Here is a 17,953-nt window from a genome sequence, read left to right as displayed (position 1 = left end):
ACTATCATAGTAATAATTAACTCCATAACCTACAAGAGATTATGATCATAACCTACGCCAAGTACTACACGATGCACACACTGTCACCATTACACCGTGAAGGAGGAATAGACTACTTTAATAACATCACAAGAGTAGCACATAGACTAATAGTGATACAAAGCTCATCATATGGATCTCAATCATGCAAAGCAATTCATGAGATCATTGTATTGGGGTACAGAGAGAGAGATTAACCACATAGCCACCGGTACAGCCCTTAGCCTCGATGAAGAACTACTCCCTCCTCATGGGAGACAGCAGCGTTGATGAAGATGGCGGTGGTGTCGATGGAGAAGCCTTCCGGGGGCACTTCCCCGTCCCGGCGGTGTGCCGGAACAGAGACTCCTGTCCCCCAGATCTTGGCTTCGCGATGGCGGCGGCTCTGGAAGGTTTCTCGTACCGTGGCTTTTCCGTATCGAGGTTTTAGGTCGAGGAGGCTTAAATAGGCGAAGAGGCGGAGTCGGAGGGCTGCGAGGCGGTGACACAATAGGGGGGCGCGACCCAGGCCCTGGCCGCGCCGCCCTATCATCTGGTGGCCATGTGGCCCCCCTCTGCTGGCTCTCGGGTGTTCTGGAAGCTTCGTGGAAAAATAGGATGCTGGGCATTGATTTCGTCCGATTCCGAGAATATTTCCTTACTAGGATTTCTGAAAACAAAAACAGCAGAAAACAGGAACTGGCACTTCGGCATCTCGTCAATAGGTTAGTTCCGGAAAACGCATCAAAACGATATAAAGTGTGAACAAAACATGTAGGTATTGTCATAAAACTAGCATGGAACTTAAGAAATTATAGAAACGTTTGAGACGTATCACGGGGCGGCGTGGCCATGCCCACATCGGCGTGCATGTTCGGCATTGGCATCAGCATGTACGTTCAGCATTGGCCTTAGCGGTATCTCTGGCCTGTTAGTGATCGAATGAGGGGACAGGATTGAGGGTGCATCCCGACGGTGACGTAGCAGTGGCAGCGAGCATAGCCGTTCTGATCATACCGACATCGGCATCGTTTGGAGGTTGTGGTGCTCGAATCAAGGTAGGATTTGTTTCTTGTACGCCAAAATGAATTTGAAACAAGTTTCATGTTGAAGGTTAGGTAAAATACGAAAGTTTGTAACTAAAAATTATACTGGCACCATGGTGAGGTTCTTTTTGATGGAGCTATACGGTTCGGCCTCGAACCCCTACGACACCTGCATGGACAACCCATGGAATGAGGTAACTATGGTTTGCTCCATTTTTTGTTCCCCATTCTTGTTTGAACCCTATTTTTGCTGGTTCCCTAGTAACTATTAGTGCCGATCTATAGATGGATGAGTATTGGGTTAATATTTGCGCCGATTTTATTCTATTTTGTTTTGATCCTTCTTGATTTCGTTAAGATTTGGGGTTCGGCCGTTCGGATAATTTATGTAAGTAATAATGGGATCTCAATCAGTTAATTTATGCAAGTAATCATGGGATCTCAATCAGTTATTTTATGCATGAATCAAAAGATATCAACCGTTTAATTTTGCAAATAATCTGGAATGTGTTCAAATTTAGATCTGGAATCTGTTTCTTTGCCTATGATGAATCGTTGGGCACAAATTTTTACAGGGACGGTTCAACGAACCATTGCTGTGTACAAATCTGTTGTGCACAAGCTTTGGTTCGCTAACACCGTGCCTGTAGATATATAATCGTGTCCACTCTAACTGAGGTTGTCTCTGTTTTTCCTAACTTTGTTATCATGCACGTTAGTCATCGTTGCAACTCATTCACTCATAATTTCCGTTTGATATGGATCAGGTGTTTGGCAGTGACGTCAGCAGCGACGACGAGGACCAGCACACCAAGACTCGGCAGGTGCTGCGGAGGTTGCAGGTCGGCAGGTGCCCCTTCTGCACTAGGAGACTCGGCGGCACCGACTTCAACTGCCTCCTCACGCATGCCGAGGACATCGGAAAGACCTTCCCCAAGGTTGGCGCGACAGTGAATGTCTACTCCTTTCGCGCCAAGCACAAGGCGCTCGGCATTCACCTCCGCAACTTGCAGCGGGTGGAGATCTCTGCCGGGCACATGCCTCCGATCAAGCCCAAGGTGCCCAAGGGGAGCAACAAGTGGAGGCAGAGCCAGATGGGGTAGGCGGAGTCCTGGACGTGTGCTGCTGCAATGCAGCTTCTATTTTGTTGTTGGCTAGGGATCCCTTGCTGTTATGTTGTTAGTATGATGGTACTGTGAAGAACCTCAAACCTGTTACTATGTTGGCTGCTGTATGCAGCTTATTATCTAGGGAGGGATCCCTATTATCTATCCCTATTCTACTATATTTTGTTGGTCCTACTTTGTTTTCTCCATTTACTATGACTGTGTGAATTTATCATACATTACCCTGGAGATTTTCTTCTAGATTTAACTACATACATATGGACCAGAGAGAGTACTAGATTGCTGCCATATTGGGCAAACAACGAGGGCCGAAAGACACAAATAATTGAAGAAAGACAGAAATGCAAGCTTCTCTAGATTTGATACTAATTTGGTGAAAAAAGATAGAGAGAAAGAGGGGGAAAAGTGCTCTTAAAATGTCAATTTGGGCCGAGAGAGATAGAACCCAGCTACTGCTCACGTACAACCAAACGCGGTCTCGTCCTGTCCCACACGGTCCCTTTCTACCAGCCCCACGCGACGCGGCCCCACACGATGCGGCCCCACACGTCAGCACGGAATGGCCAACTAAATGGGAATCCTCCCGTCTGAGCTCCTTCTGCGGGTTTCAAACAAGGGCTTGGGAAAAACTGAAGAAAAACTAAGGAGCTGGGGAAAACTGAGTACAAGTAAGGACCCGAGGGCACGAAAATAGAAAGCCCAAACTTCAATGTGTAGCTGACGCGTCGGTCCCGCCACTTATACCCTCACTTCTTGTTGTGTCCGGTCTGCCCAGAGCGTCCCCTGTGTAGTGGGAACGGGCTCGCGGCGCCGGACACCATATCAGACCGCGCCAGACAAAAAGAGGCTTTGGGACACGCGACTGGGAACACTTTTTTTGTTCGACGCGCCCCAAATCCCTTTGGGGGACGTGGATGGAGATGCTCTAAACGTCTATTTATTTGAGGACAGAGGGAGTACTTCTTAGTTGGAGGAGAGAGAAGAGGAAAGAGAAGAAAAAGAGTGTGCTCTCATGCAAGAGCTAGCTCTAGCACATGCTCCTAGGCATTTTGTGAGAGTGTATGGTGGACACGTAATAGTAAAATAGTAGTACATTTAGGGTGTTTTGTCCCTGTCTCAATTCTTTCATCTTGTTATATATCAGCCATGCAAAAAATGAATAATATTACACTGATCACTAAAGAAATCTGAGAAGAAATATCAAGCACTTGATATTGTTCATAATTTAGGGCCATGTAGGTCACTGTTAATATGAATGTCCGTACAATATGGAAACCATTTTATAGATGCTTCTAAATGGAGTCATGTTTTGGCTCATGGGAGTATATGCTCCCTTTATTTTAAAATGCATCTTAGATACAATTTGAAATATTAAAATATTTGAAACGAAAGTTTCACACTACATCTTCACGTGCTACGCATCCACAATATCGTTTCATGGAAAGTCAACTTGTTGTGTGGCGTGTGTAAAATGGATAAAATTTGGTGCAAAAATAAGATTTTCCACAATATAATTTTTCTCTTTTACATAAACCCCAAAAAATATCGTTTTTTCGCGAAACTTGACAAATCCACATATATTGTGGAGATATACATGTAGAATTTTTGATCAAAATTTTTCGTTACAACACATGCATTGGGTCAAAATTTTGATCTAAAATATCTTTTAATATCTCGTTACAACACAAGAGCATGTAACTATAACTTCTAATATCCTGTTGCAACACATGCATGGGCATGTAGCTAGTATAGTACTACCTCCGTCCCAAGGAATAAGGCGCACGCGTATTCAAAGACGAACTTTAACCATAAAAATTGAGGAACAAAATCTTGATTATATTATATGTAATTAGTATCATTGGATTCGTATTGAAAAACACTTCTAATGATGCTAATTTCATACAAACAATCTTTATATATTTGAAATAATTTTTGGTCAAACGAAAAGCACATAAAACGAGGGCGCCTTATTCCTTGAATTGGAGGTAGTAATAAAGAAGATACCAAAAGGAAATCCTTGCCTCCTACTCCAACTATCTCACGTCATAGCACTCCTTACTGTAACTCTCAATTAAACCCTAGATCGCTCCACTCCCCTCCCCTGCTACTAGGTGTACTCTCTACTTATCCTTCTGACCCCCACAGACTGAAGACGTGCAGATTGTCCTCGCCAGGTGATAACCCACGATTCGGCGTGTCTTGGCTTCTCAAAACCGTGCCAGGTTCCACCACCTTCATTCCCGACCCACGGGTATGTTCTGCAACATAAATATATACAGTGTTTGATCTTGTTCCTCATTTCTCTCCTTAATTACTCTTATATTTTCTTAGATCTGCGTTAAGATCGTCAAATTAAGTCTCGGTGTGGATGAAGCACATATCCGTGGGGAGGTCGTCGGCGCTGCACATATATTTGACATGTGATGCGATTCGACAATCCTTGAGAACAGGGAGGCGCTCCGGAACTCCATCAACAACTATGAGATTTTTCCTGGTTAGGGGTACACTTTGGTAGGAGTGTACCTCTAATTTTAAATTTTGATTTGGTCGATAGAGAGGAGCTCTTATTCTCTTTTGGCGGCCTTCTCTTTTATAGTTATTTTTAATCAATTGTATAAGAAAAATTGAGTAGTTATGAATTACAATATAAAAAGGATGAAGAAACTAATTTATTAGCATTGTTTTTGATTAACATTGTGCCCCAAAAAGGTGTACCATTGTGCCGCACATTATCCTCACATGTCACTAAATGTTGTGTGGTTTATAAATGTACCGAGGCACATTGTTCGTTTGCCATGGATTTGAACTCGCGGCAGATCGTACGTATCGAGCGAAAAAAAGACCCGCGTTCACTTTTCACGTTGCAGTTATCCTTGACATCTTTTAAGTGCCGCTTTAGTGCCATAACATAGTTTAGGCGTGCGCCTTGATGTTTATAACCTTCAGGACAACGCACATTTTTATAGTGAAACAAACAAACTCAGTACTACACCTGGGAGACAACATCAGGACATAAGCACCCAAAGAACATCAAGCATCAGATCTTTTTATCTGAAATGGGTAGAGAAAACCTAGCCTCTGCCTTCAAGCACGAGATAGCTTCACAAATTGTAACATTTGTTCCCTTTGCAGTATCATGAGTCTATCTTATTAGTACATCGAACACTATAAACTGAGGTTAATTTTTATAGCAAATCTTGCAATTGCAAGTACCATCCAAGACCCCACCAGAGCACCAGGAGTACCAGCTAAGGGCATGGTCTTCGTCAAAGATACGCTTGCAAGGTATCTCGCATGTTTGCTTTATGCATAAGTAGAGCCATTGGCTCTCTGTATTGCAATGATCTGTGCCATGAAAACATGTGTATATGTGATCAGTCGATATTAGACAAAGAGCATGACTAAAAATGGATTTCATGTACACCCTCTGTTCATAAAAGAATGTCTTAAAGTTATCTAAATTTAGATGTATCTACATTCATCCAAGTTTATAACTTCCATCCTCAAGTCTTATTTTCCTTGATGTCTTAGTTTACTTGGTGCCCTATTCATTCCTCCCTTCTAAGACATTTTTTATGGACATAGCACAGAGCTTAAAGAACTCAAATATTACCAAAAGAGAGCTTGTTGTGCATCCTAAATCTCAAATAGCAAATTTACCAAAAAAAGAGTAATCTAGAAAGAAATGGCGAAGGCATTCTCCATGCAAAAAACTTTACAAATATCTTGTATAGTACTGCAATGGCAATGTCGTACTGAGAAGAAAAAAAAGCATACCAGCACAAACATGACTTCCCAACAACAGTAGCGCCAAGAGAAAACATACACCAGCAAACCTTCCGTCCATTTTTTTTATAGCCACGTTCCAATGGCATGTCAAGGTGGATACTCCTATAATAGTCTCTTTTATAGACTTTCAAATAGGAGAAAATGGAAGATCGAGATTTGTTTTAGAATTAAAGAACATAAACACTTGATCTGCATATGGATAGATAATTAAGAACGTATGATCATAGCCTTTCCACAAAATAGCCAAAAATAAAAGCAATAGGTTGCGATTTGGATTTGGTGGATAAAGGCCGTCGGTTGGCGCTTTAATATCTACAATTAATATATAGATTTATAGATACAAAATGATATCATGATGATAAATGAAATGTGTGTGAGTAAATATATAGTACGATGGGACATGATCTTTCTACCTACTACAGAGTATGTATACTCCCTCCATCTACAAATAAGTGTACATGCGGGTTTTTCAAGACAAATTATCAAGTGGAGTAAAAAAAATATTGAAAACATGCATCTTTCCTCTTTAATTCTTTCACCTTCAATAAACTAAGTGCATGTAGAAAAAAGAAGAATATGTGGTTAATATTATTGGGTTTAATTTTCGCGCGATGAGATAGAAGCAATTAAAGTGCATTGAAAAGATAGGAGTACAATCTTTTATAGATAAAGTTTAGAGCTAGATGTCCACTCTTTTATAGATAAAGTTTAGAGCTAGATGTCCACTTATTTGAGGATAGGGGGAGTATGGTGCAACATAACCAGTAACAAATGCAGCCAACATCATGTAGATCTTGTACTTTTCTACATAAATACTGACCATGTATGTTGCAATTAATTTAATACAATTAGCAAATCATATCCCTATCTCTAGGCTTGGCTAGGACAATTAGCATATCGTAGCTCTATCTCTGAGCTTGGCCAGGTACGTCACAATTTACTATTTGTGGTACCAAAAATCCAGATTTTTCACGATGGTTCTCTGATATAACTTTGAAACACATTCTTTTAATTTATCAAAAATTCTGTCGACAATTGTCATCGATGGTGCACGTGTTAAACAGAACAATTTGAAACAAAACAATTTGACACTTTAAAACACAAAATATACATTGCAGAACATCCAAAACAGAGAAAACATGAGACTTCTTTTCTTGAACTTCTAGTATTGTCATGTACCCCGTACACTAACAAATGTTTACCTTGTTATAAGTGGCAATGTAAATCTATACCTAATAATAAAAGCAAAAGGGTTTCTTGTTAGTCTGTTTTTTATTACCCTGAATTTCATCTAATTTACATACACTACCACTGGCAAGTTATCTGAAAGGGTTATCGTGGAACGAAAGAAGCACAAACTCAGCCTTTATTCCCACCCCTTTTTTAAACATAAGGCCAAAGGCCCGGCCATATATATATAGCCCCACATCACAGATTCGACGATACAACGCACTCACCACCACGTCTGGTACCTCAAGTCATACAAGCACCAACATAGGTTCTGGGACACCGCACAACATAGTGTACCAACACATAACAGGATCCACACACGCGCTATCACACGCCGACGACGATGGGCACTGCCGAGTAGCGCTGCACCGCCCGAAGCTCATGTCCTCGTCACCCCATGGAGCCGCCTAACCTCGTCCGTCGCCACGTCCAAGAGTCTCCGGTCCGTCTGTCTGACCAGAACCCTCCATCACTGCATATGAATAGCCATTTTGAACATAGCATCAGCCGGGCTGCCAAGGACCTTTCCTTCTATAGCTAGCTTATTGCGAACATTCCAAATCGTCCAGCATTGAGCCGCAAAGGTAAACCAAGCTAATCTACGGAGGCGCTGTTGTCATCAGAAACCCACCGGCGGGCAGCGACGGGCAACACCGTAGAGCCGGGAACAACCTAGAGCTGCGGCTGGCTGAGGTCCCTCCGAGCGACGGCCCGCAAAGCCTTCTGGTCACACGTCCGATGCTGATGCAAGGGCGTGCCACCTGACCTATACCTGGTCAGGAAGGTGATGGAGATGCCTCGCTTAGTTTCCTGCATGGCATACACGTAAACATTAAATACGAGCCTCGATCGGCTCTCAGGTTATCCTGTGAATCGGCTCAAGGAGCCGATCCACCCATGATTCGTACGGGGTGCACGAATATATGGTGGTCCTGCTTGATCAAGATAAAGCTAATTAGATCTACGACGATTTAGGGTTTTCACCGCATAATCGGATCATCCTACTCCAGGTTGGGCCTCGCGGCCACGCACGGTGATCGTAAGCCGATCCTAAACAAGGCCTAAAAACCAACACGAAGTTGATCCCCGGAACATCCTGTTTAGGACTAGCGAACGACACCCTACGTGCCGCTGGATCCTCCCCCCCTTTGTAAGGCCTAACTATTGCAGATATTAAACTAATCCTTGTAGAACAAGGAGCAATCGTAACGGATCAGATCTACTAAATAACGATCAAGCGGGGTGCCGCCCCCACACCTAAGATAGGTGTGAGGGCGGCTAGACATGCAAGGGTTGCACTACGATAGCATGTTACGCGAAGAACTATGCTAACCCTAACATATCTATGATAACTACGTTGCTCGCCATCAACAAGGCTTCAGTACGAGCAACGCATGAACAACGTGGAGCTTGTGCTGCCTAGATCGCAAGATGCGATCTAGGCAGCATGTCGCTTACCGATAGAAACCCTCGAGACGAAGGAGTTGGCGATGCGCCGAGATTGATTTGTTTGGTTGAACGTTTGTTGTTGTTTATTCCATAAACCCTAGATACATATTTATAGTCCAGCGGACTTTCTAATTTAGGCGTGCACCTAACCGTGCACGGGTAAAACTCTATCTAAGATACGATCTACTATATTACAGATATAAGGGCAATCTAGCCCAACTTTGCATATAAGGCCGATCTACGTATTTTCTCCGTATATAATCTCCAAGCCCATCTTGATCGTGGCCCACCTCTGACTTGGTCAAATTCTGGTGATAACACATGCCCCCCTGGTTTTAGAATTATCAATTCCAAAATCACTCCGTTTTTTCTTCGTCGGGTCATGTCATGGCAAAGCAGAACCGTCGCAGCATTCTTCATCATGATGCCCTGTCTTCTCAACTATTCCGCGTGATTTGACCGTTGTCTTTGGGCACCGCCTCCTCGGAAACTGCTGTGGCATTGAATTTTTTCACCATAGCCCCTTTATTTAACCGCTCTGAGCAGTTTGCCACTCCATCATCCTGCTCTGTTCTGGCCATCGGCACCCAAAAAACCCCCAATCTCCCATAGCCATGTCTTCCTCTTCCTCCTCTTCCTCGTCGGTCTTTTATGACTCCTCCCCCTCCCGCGAGCCGACGCCAGAGTGGGGCTCGTTGGCGGCGCACGACATTCTCGCCCCGACGACGTGGGACAAGGAGGAACACGATTCCTCCATCTGGTCTGAGGATGACGAATCCCTGACCGACGGTGAGGGCGACCTTCAATTCCTCGTCGAAGGGGAAGAGGAGACGGAGAGCGAAGACGACCGCTTCTCCTGGGATGATTTCACCTCTTCCGAGGAAGAGGCGGAGGAAGACGAGGATGACGACGACTCCCTTGAAGGCTACCCACCAGCGAAGCGCCTCCGCACCTGGTGGGATGACGACAGCGAGGACGACGACGAAGAAGATGAGGCTCCCGCAGAAGGCTACGGAAGCTCCGATGAGGAGCCTCTCAGCAGCTGCGCCGGAGGCAGCGACGATGAGGGCAGCAACGGCCCCTAGATTAGGGACCAGTAGTAGTAGCTGGCTTTTGCCCTCTTCTCCCTTGAGCAATCGGCTTTTTCCTTGTAAGGAATCCCCCTATTAATGAAGAAAAATCCCTTAATTAATTTCTTTTCCTTGTTAACCTTGCCGATTATCGAATGGCGCTGTCGTACAGGGAGCCGATAGCAGAACATCGGCTCATATTGCTATCCGAGGCCAAGCTGTTACCTAAACACCTCAACAGGCCTAATTCTCGTCCAAACCATCAAATTGAATCCCTCAGCAACCATTAGGAGATTCGTCTCTCATATCATGATTTCTGGCTTGAACCGATTCCATTAACTTGTTAATCTGATCTTATTCCTCTAGAATCGATATCAGTATATCGGCTCTGTTTTTCTGAAGTCGATGCCCGTGCATCGGCTGCAATTGCATACTGTTATCTCCATACGTTTTCTCAAGTCGATGTCTGCGCATCGGCTGTGATTTTTTTTTACTGGCCGATTCTTAAATCGGCCCCCACATCTTACTGCCCATCGTCCCACATGCTTGGGAAATATTTCTTGAGGTGTTGACCATTGACAGCCACCGGGAACTTTTCACCGCTCAACTCTTCCAGCATGTATGCATTACCCTTCAAGGCCTGGACAACTTTGTACGGACCGTGCCAATTAGGAGACCATTTGCCATATGCCTTGTCCCTGGTTCCTAATGGCAACACAGCTTCCCATACTAGATCACCAACTTGGAACTCCTTTGGCCTAACCTTTTTATTGTAAGCACGAGCCACCCTGGCTTTGTTTTCCTTAATCTTCTCCAACGACCAAAGCCTAAGTTCTGTTGCGTCCTCAATGGTGTCGCTCATCAAAGCTGCATATTCTTCAGCTGTCAAATCATTCTGAAACGTGACACGTCTTGATCCAGCCGTAATTTCCCAAGGCAATACGGCTTCCTGTCCATAGACGAGCTGGTATGGCGAAGTCTTTATAGCTCCATGGCACGACATGCGGTAGGCCCATAATGCTTCTGACAACTTCTCATGCCAATCCCTAGGGTTCTCGTCAATTTTCCTCTTGATCAGTTTGATCAGACTCTGATTGGACGCCTCAGCCTGCCCATTAGCTTGAGCGTAGTACGGGGATGATCGGATCAGTTTAATCCCCATGTCATCGCAGAACTTCCTAAATTCCTTAGAAATAAAGACCGAACCTCCATCGGTCGTGATAGTTTGGGGAATCCCGAACCTATGAATGACGTGTTCTTTCACAAACTTGATCACATCTTCTGATTTAACCTTTTTCATAGGGACGGCTTCCACCCACTTGGTGAAGTAATCTGTGATAACCAAAATCCATTCATGTTTTTTGCTCGACGCCGGATGGATTTTGCCGATCATATCCATGCCCCACCCCCGAAACGGCCAAGGCTTGATGATGGGGTTCATCGCTGATGCTGGTACCACCTGAATCTTCCCGAACATCTGACACGCTTGGCACCCCTTGTAATAATTGAAGCAGTCTTCAAGCATGGTGGGCCAATAAAACCCTGATCGCCTGATTAACCACTTCATCTTATGAGCCGATTGATGAGTTCCACAGGCGCCTTCATGCACCTCATGTAAGAGCCGATTAGACTCAGTTGGCCCCAGGCACTTAAGTAGTAACCCTTCCAACGTCCTGTAGAACATATCGTCTCCTATGAGGACATACTTCATGGCTTTGTACCTTATCCGTTTAGGTGCCCCCCGAGCCGAATCTTTTAAATAGTTGAAGATTTCGGCTCTCCAATCATCCTGTTCCAGGAATTGTACCTGAACCTCTGATCCGTCGATATATCCATATAGCCTCGACGCCATTTGTGCTTGCAGATTGTTGGAGTCGGTATTTTGGGATCTTGGGACCCAATTAAAGTTGATGTACCAAAACTGTGTCATCAACTCACGGCATTCCACCCAATATGGGAAAAGCGATTCACTTTCGCACTTATACTCCTCCGTGAGCTGGTTAATCACCAACTTTGAGTCTCCAAAAAGCTCTACTGCTTCAGCTCCGGCTTCCAGTAGCAACTCCATTCCCTTACGTATTGCCTCATATTCTGCTACGTTGTTGGTGCAAGGGGTAGATAATCTTATGGAGAAGGAGTATTCTGCCCCCCGAGGCGACACGAGCAGAATGCCGATTCCACAACCATCGTCACAAACCGATCCATCGAAGAACATAGCCCATGCACGTATAGATAGTGCTGCTATATTGGTGCTGATCCGTTCAGCGATAAGATCGCCGCCGCTTGTCCCTTGACTGCTTTCGCAGGCTGATACCGGAGATCGAATTCTGACAACGCAAACATCCACTTACCAAGTCGGCCTTTCAAAACAGGGGCCGACAACATGTGCTTGACAACGTCTGATTTGCATATGACGATGATCTCTGCCGTCAAAAGGATGTGATGAAGCTTGGTGCAGGTAAAGAACGAGCGGGAGGCAAAGTTTCTCGACCTCAGGATATCTTGTCTCCGCGTCCAGCATCCTTCTGCTGAGGTAGAAAACGACTTTCTCAACGCCATCGTAGAGTTGCACCACCACCGAAGCGATGGACGTGTCAGCTACTGACAGGTAGATGTAGAACGGCCTGTCTTGCTGGGGCGGAACTAGCACAGGCGGCGTCGTCAGATATCGCTTAATCTCATCAAACGCCTGTTGCTGTTCTGCCCCCCAGTGAAACTCGTCATCAGATTTAGTCTTCACCAGCGCCATGAACGGCTCGATTCGTCCTGACAGATTAGAGATGAATCGCCGGACAAAATTGATCTTGCCGATGAGGCGTTGGAGCTCCTTTTTCGTGGTCGGCGGCTGCATGGTACGCACCGCCTCCTGACTTTTCAGGCCGATCTCAATTCCCCGTTCATGAACCAGAAAACCTAGGAATTGACCAGCCGTCACGCCAAAGGCACACTTCTTCGGATTCATTCTCAGCCCGAATTTCCGAGTTCGGTCTAGGACGCGCCGTAGATCGTCCAAGTGTCCCTCCATGGAGACTGATTTGACGACCACGTCGTCGATATAGATCTCCACCAACTTGCCGATCAGATCATGAAATATATAATTCATGGCTCGTTGGTACGTTGCACCAGCATTCTTCAACCCAAAGGTCATGACCACGTACTCGAACAAGCCTACTGCCCCTGGTACTCTGAATGCGGTCTTGTGTATATCTTCCGGAGCCATGAAAATCTGGTTATAACCGGCGTTGCCATCCATGAAGCTCAACACCTTGTGGCCAGCAGCGGCGTTTATCAACGTTTCTGCCACGGGCATTGGATATTCGTCCTTTGGAGTGGCTCTGTTAAGATCTCGGAAATCGATGGCCACGCGCCATCGGCCGTCCTTCTTTTCCACAGGAACGATACTGGAGATCCACTCAGCATACCTGCATGGCCTGATGAATCCGGCGGCCAACATTTTCTCGATCTCTTTCTTGACTTCTTCGAGAATTTCGGCCCTCATCTGACGTGCTCGTTGTTGGAACGGCCGAAATCCTTTCTTAAGGGGGAGCCGATGTTCAATGATGCTCCTGTCCAACCCAGGCATCTCCGTGTAATCCCATGCAAAGCAATCTGGGTATTCTTTTAACAGGGCTATCATCTGTCCCCTGAGCTGTGGATCTAGCTTCTTGCTGATAAAAGTCGGTCGCGGCTTATCCCCAGGACCAATGTCGACTTCCTCCAGCTCGTCAGCCGATGTAAACCCATACCCTAGCTTTCCGTCCCCTGTGAGGTCGACGCCATATACCGGGAGAGCAGGTGGTACGGATGATACAGGCCGATCGCTAGAATCGGCTTCCATCTTGATCATCACCAGGATCTTTCGGCAGTGTCGGAGCCGATCGCGTGGAGCAGCTTCTTCCTTATCTTCGTTATGAGAGCAGTTGCCCTCGCCTCCATCCTCATCAGGGGGGTGCCCCAGTTCTATCATGTTGATGTTGAACGAGTATCCTGGTTGGCACCTCCCAGGGTAAGTGTCGTTAACCCTGTCAACGGCGCACGACGGTGAATTAGGCACTTCTGGTGCCGCCGATGTGAATGACGACGGTGGACGGGACTGAAGTGGCACTTTTCCTTGGTAGGTCCCGAGAGCTGGTCCTAATAGAGAGCGCTGATTCTTCATGACCTCCTTGATCATCCGAACGGCGACATGCTCCAGAGTATTCACCAGGCTCTCAGAATGGCGATGCAACGAGTGAGTCACCATGCCACTAATCTCCTGGCGCACAGCCCTGGTGCGTTCCTCCGACGGGACAGATAGGTCCACTCCATCGAGTGCGCCTTCCGGTGAGAACCCCTTCCACCTGATGCCATGTGAACGGGTTCTGTGATATGAGCCGATGAGGTCGGCTTCGAGGATGACTTTGATCTCGTCATACTTCTTCTTGAGCTCGTCCGTCAGATCCTCGTACGTGACTGGCGTGCCGTCCGCCATCTCAGATGTAGATGGCGATGTGGTTGATGTAGAAGCTTGTCCCACCGGGCGTGCCAGAATGTGTTGTCGTCAGAAACCCACCGGCGGGCAGCGACGGGCAACACCGTAGAGCCGGGAACAACCTAGAGCTGCGGCTGGCTGAGGTCCCTCCGAGCGACGGCCCGCAAAGCCTTCTGGTCACACGTCCGATGCTGATGCAAGGGCGTGCCACCTGACCTATACCTGGTCAGGAAGGTGATGGAGATGCCTCGCTTAGTTTCCTGCATGGCATACATGTAAACATTAAATACGAGCCTCGATCGGCTCTCAGGTTATCCTGTGAATCGGCTCAAGGAGCCGATCCACCCATGATTCGTACGGGGTGCACGAATATATGGTGGTCCTGCTTGATCAAGATAAAGCTAATTAGATCTACGACGATTTAGGGTTTTCACCGCATAATCGGATCATCCTACTCCAGGTTGGGCCTCGCGGCCACGCACGGTGATCGTAAGCCGATCCTAAACAAGGCCTAAAAACCAACACGAAGTTGATCCCCGGAACATCCTGTTTAGGACTAGCGAACGACACCCTACGTGCCGCTGGATCCTCCCCCCCTTTGTAAGGCCTAACTATTGCAGATATTAAACTAATCCTTGTAGAACAAGGAGCAATCGTAACGGATCAGATCTACTAAATAACGATCAAGCGGGGTGCCGCCCCCACACCTAAGATAGGTGTGAGGGCGGCTAGACATGCAAGGGTTGCACTACAATAGCATGTTACGCGAAGAACTATGCTAACCCTAACATATCTATGATAACTACGTTGCTCGCCATCAACAAGGCTTCAGTACGAGCAACGCATGAACAACGTGGAGCTTGTGCTGCCTAGATCGCAAGATGCGATCTAGGCAACATGTCGCTTACCGATAGAAACCCTCGAGACGAAGGAGTTGGCGATGCGCCGAGATTGATTTGTTTGGTTGAACGTTTGTTGTTGTTTATTCCATAAACCCTAGATACATATTTATAGTCCAGCGGACTTTCTAATTTAGGCGTGCACCTAACCGTGCACGGGTAAAACTCTATCTAAGATACGATCTACTATATTACAGATATAAGGGCAATCTAGCCCAACTTTGCATATAAGGCCGATCTACGTATTTTCTCCGTATATAATCTCCAAGCCCATCTTGATCGTGGCCCACCTCTGACTTGGTCAAATTCTGGTGATAACAGGCGCCCCGACAAACCCTGGACAATAGCGATAAAATCCCCAACCCCTGTTGGGTTCCAAGCGCACGACAGGATCTCCCTAATCCCTGCCCACATAAACTTGGCCAAGTGGCAGTTGAAGAAAATATGATTACAATCCTCAAACTCCCCACATAGCGCACAGTCCCCATTCGATGGGCCGTGACGCTTGGCCAACTGCTTTCCCGAGGGTAGTCGCCCCCTGATCAACTGCCAAAGGAAGACCTTGATCTTCGGGGGAACCCTAGTCCTCCACACTTGCTTGAAGTGTGTGATCGCCGCCCCGTGCGACAATTTGAGGTACAGGGAATTGGTGGAGTAGCAACCCGACCCCTCCAGCACCCATGACACTTTGTCCTCACCCGTCCTCATCGGGTTCAGATCAAAGATCCGACACAGATTTTCCCATTCCACTCGTCCCGGCAGCGTGAAGCTGCGCCTAAAGCGGATGCACCATCCCATCTCAGAACGAACCCCGGCGACCGTCGCGAACTGATTATCGCAGCAAGCGAATAGCCCCGGGAATAGGCCGCGGAGGGGACCCCTGCCCGTCCACCAATCTAACCAGAAGAACGTCTTCCTCCCATCCTGCACAAGGTGTTTAGCTCCCAACTTAAAGTACCATTTGATCTTGTGAATGGCATTCCAAAACTGGGAGCCCTTCGTAGGAACCTCGGGGGAGAAAAGGTCATTGTTGCCCAGGTACTTATCTCTAAGAAGGTCTGCCCACAGACCCTCCTCATTCTGGTACAATTTCCAAATCCATTTGACCATCAACGCAATGTTCATGCGCTTGGTATTGAGGATCCCCAGACCCCCAAATGCCTTTGGTCTACACACCGTTTCCCAGTCTACCATATGGTATTTCCGTTTGGCGTTGACCCCTTCCCAAAAGAATCTAGCCCTAGTTTTGTTCATTGCTCCGTGAGTCCTGTCATGGAGAAGGTACATGCTCATTGCAAACATTGGCAGGCTAGATAAGCAGGAGTTAGTGATCTCGAGCCTACCAACCGAGGCCAGGAAGAGGCCTTGCCATGGGTCAACCCTATGACCCACCTTCTCAATCAGGAAGGCCCAGTCTACCGCCGAGAGAGATTTGTCACTCACCGGCAGACCCAAGTACTGCATTGGGAGAGAGCCCAATTTGCAGTTAAGCCCATCGGCCACCCACCTCCGCTCCGCCTCTGTAACCCCTGTTACAATGGCCTCGCTCTTCAAGAAATTAATCTTGAGTCCCGACATGTTCTCAAAACATAGCAGGATGAGCTTGAGGTTGGCCACCCCCACCCTAGAGGGTTCGATCATGATCATGGTATCGTCTGCGTACTGTAGGTGTGTAACACCACCTGGTATGAGATGAGGCACAACACCCTGTATGTGACCCGACTCCCTGGCCCTCGAAAGGATAGCCGCCAGCGAGTCTACCATGAAATCAAACAGGATCGGAGATAGGGGTTCACCCTGTCGCACTCCCCGTGCATTCCGGAAGAAACCCTGATACGTCTCCGACGTATCGATAATTTCTTATGTTCCATGCCACATTATTGATGTTATCTACATGTTTTATGCACACTTTATGTCATATTCGTGCATTTTCTGGAACTAACCTATTAACAAGATGCCAAAGTGCCAGTTGCTGTTTTCTGCTGTTTTTGGTTTCAGAAATCCTAGTAACGAAATATTCTCGGAATTGGACGAAATCAACGCCCAGGGTCCTATTTTGCCACGAAGCTTCCAGAAGTCCGAAGGAGAGATGAAGAGGGGCCACGAGGGGGCCACACCCTAGGGCGGCGTGGCCCCCCCTTGGCCGCGCGGCCCTGTGGTGTGGGGCCCTCGTGCCGCCTCTTGACCAGCCCTTCCGCCTACAAATAGCCTCCGTGACGAAACCCCCAGTACCGAGAGCCACGATACGGAAAACCTTACTGAGACGCCGCCGCCGATCCCATCTCGGGGGATCCAGGAGATCGCCTCCGGCACCCTGCCGGAGAGGGGAATCATCTCCCGGAGGACTCTATGCCGCCATGGTCGCCTCTGGTGTGATGTGTGAGTAGTCTACCCCTGGACTATGGGTCCATAGCAGTAGCTAGATGGTTGTCTTCTCCCCATTGTGCTATCATTGTCGGATCTTGTGAGCTGCCTAACATGATCAAGATCATCTATCTGTAATTCTATATGTTGCGTTTGTTGGGATCCGATGAATAGAGAATACTTGTTATGTTGATTATCAAAGTTATATCTATGTGTTGTTTATGATCTTGCATGCTCTCCGTTACTAGTAGATGCTCTGGCCAAGTAGATGCTTGTAACTCCAAGAGGGAGTATTTATGCTCGATAGTGGGTTCATGCCTGCATTGACACCGGGACAGGATGAGAAAGTTCTAAGGTTGTGTTGTGCTGTTGCCACTAGGGATAAAACATTGATGCTATGTCTAAGGATGTAGTTGTTGATTACATTACGCACCATACTTAATGCAATTGTCTGTTGCTTTGCAACTTAATACTGGAGGGGGTTCGGATG

This window comes from Lolium perenne, chromosome 6, assembly GCF_019359855.2.
Source record: "Lolium perenne isolate Kyuss_39 chromosome 6, Kyuss_2.0, whole genome shotgun sequence".
Classification (NCBI taxonomy): domain Eukaryota; kingdom Viridiplantae; phylum Streptophyta; class Magnoliopsida; order Poales; family Poaceae; genus Lolium; species Lolium perenne.
Note: the sequence above shows the minus strand (reverse complement) of the source record.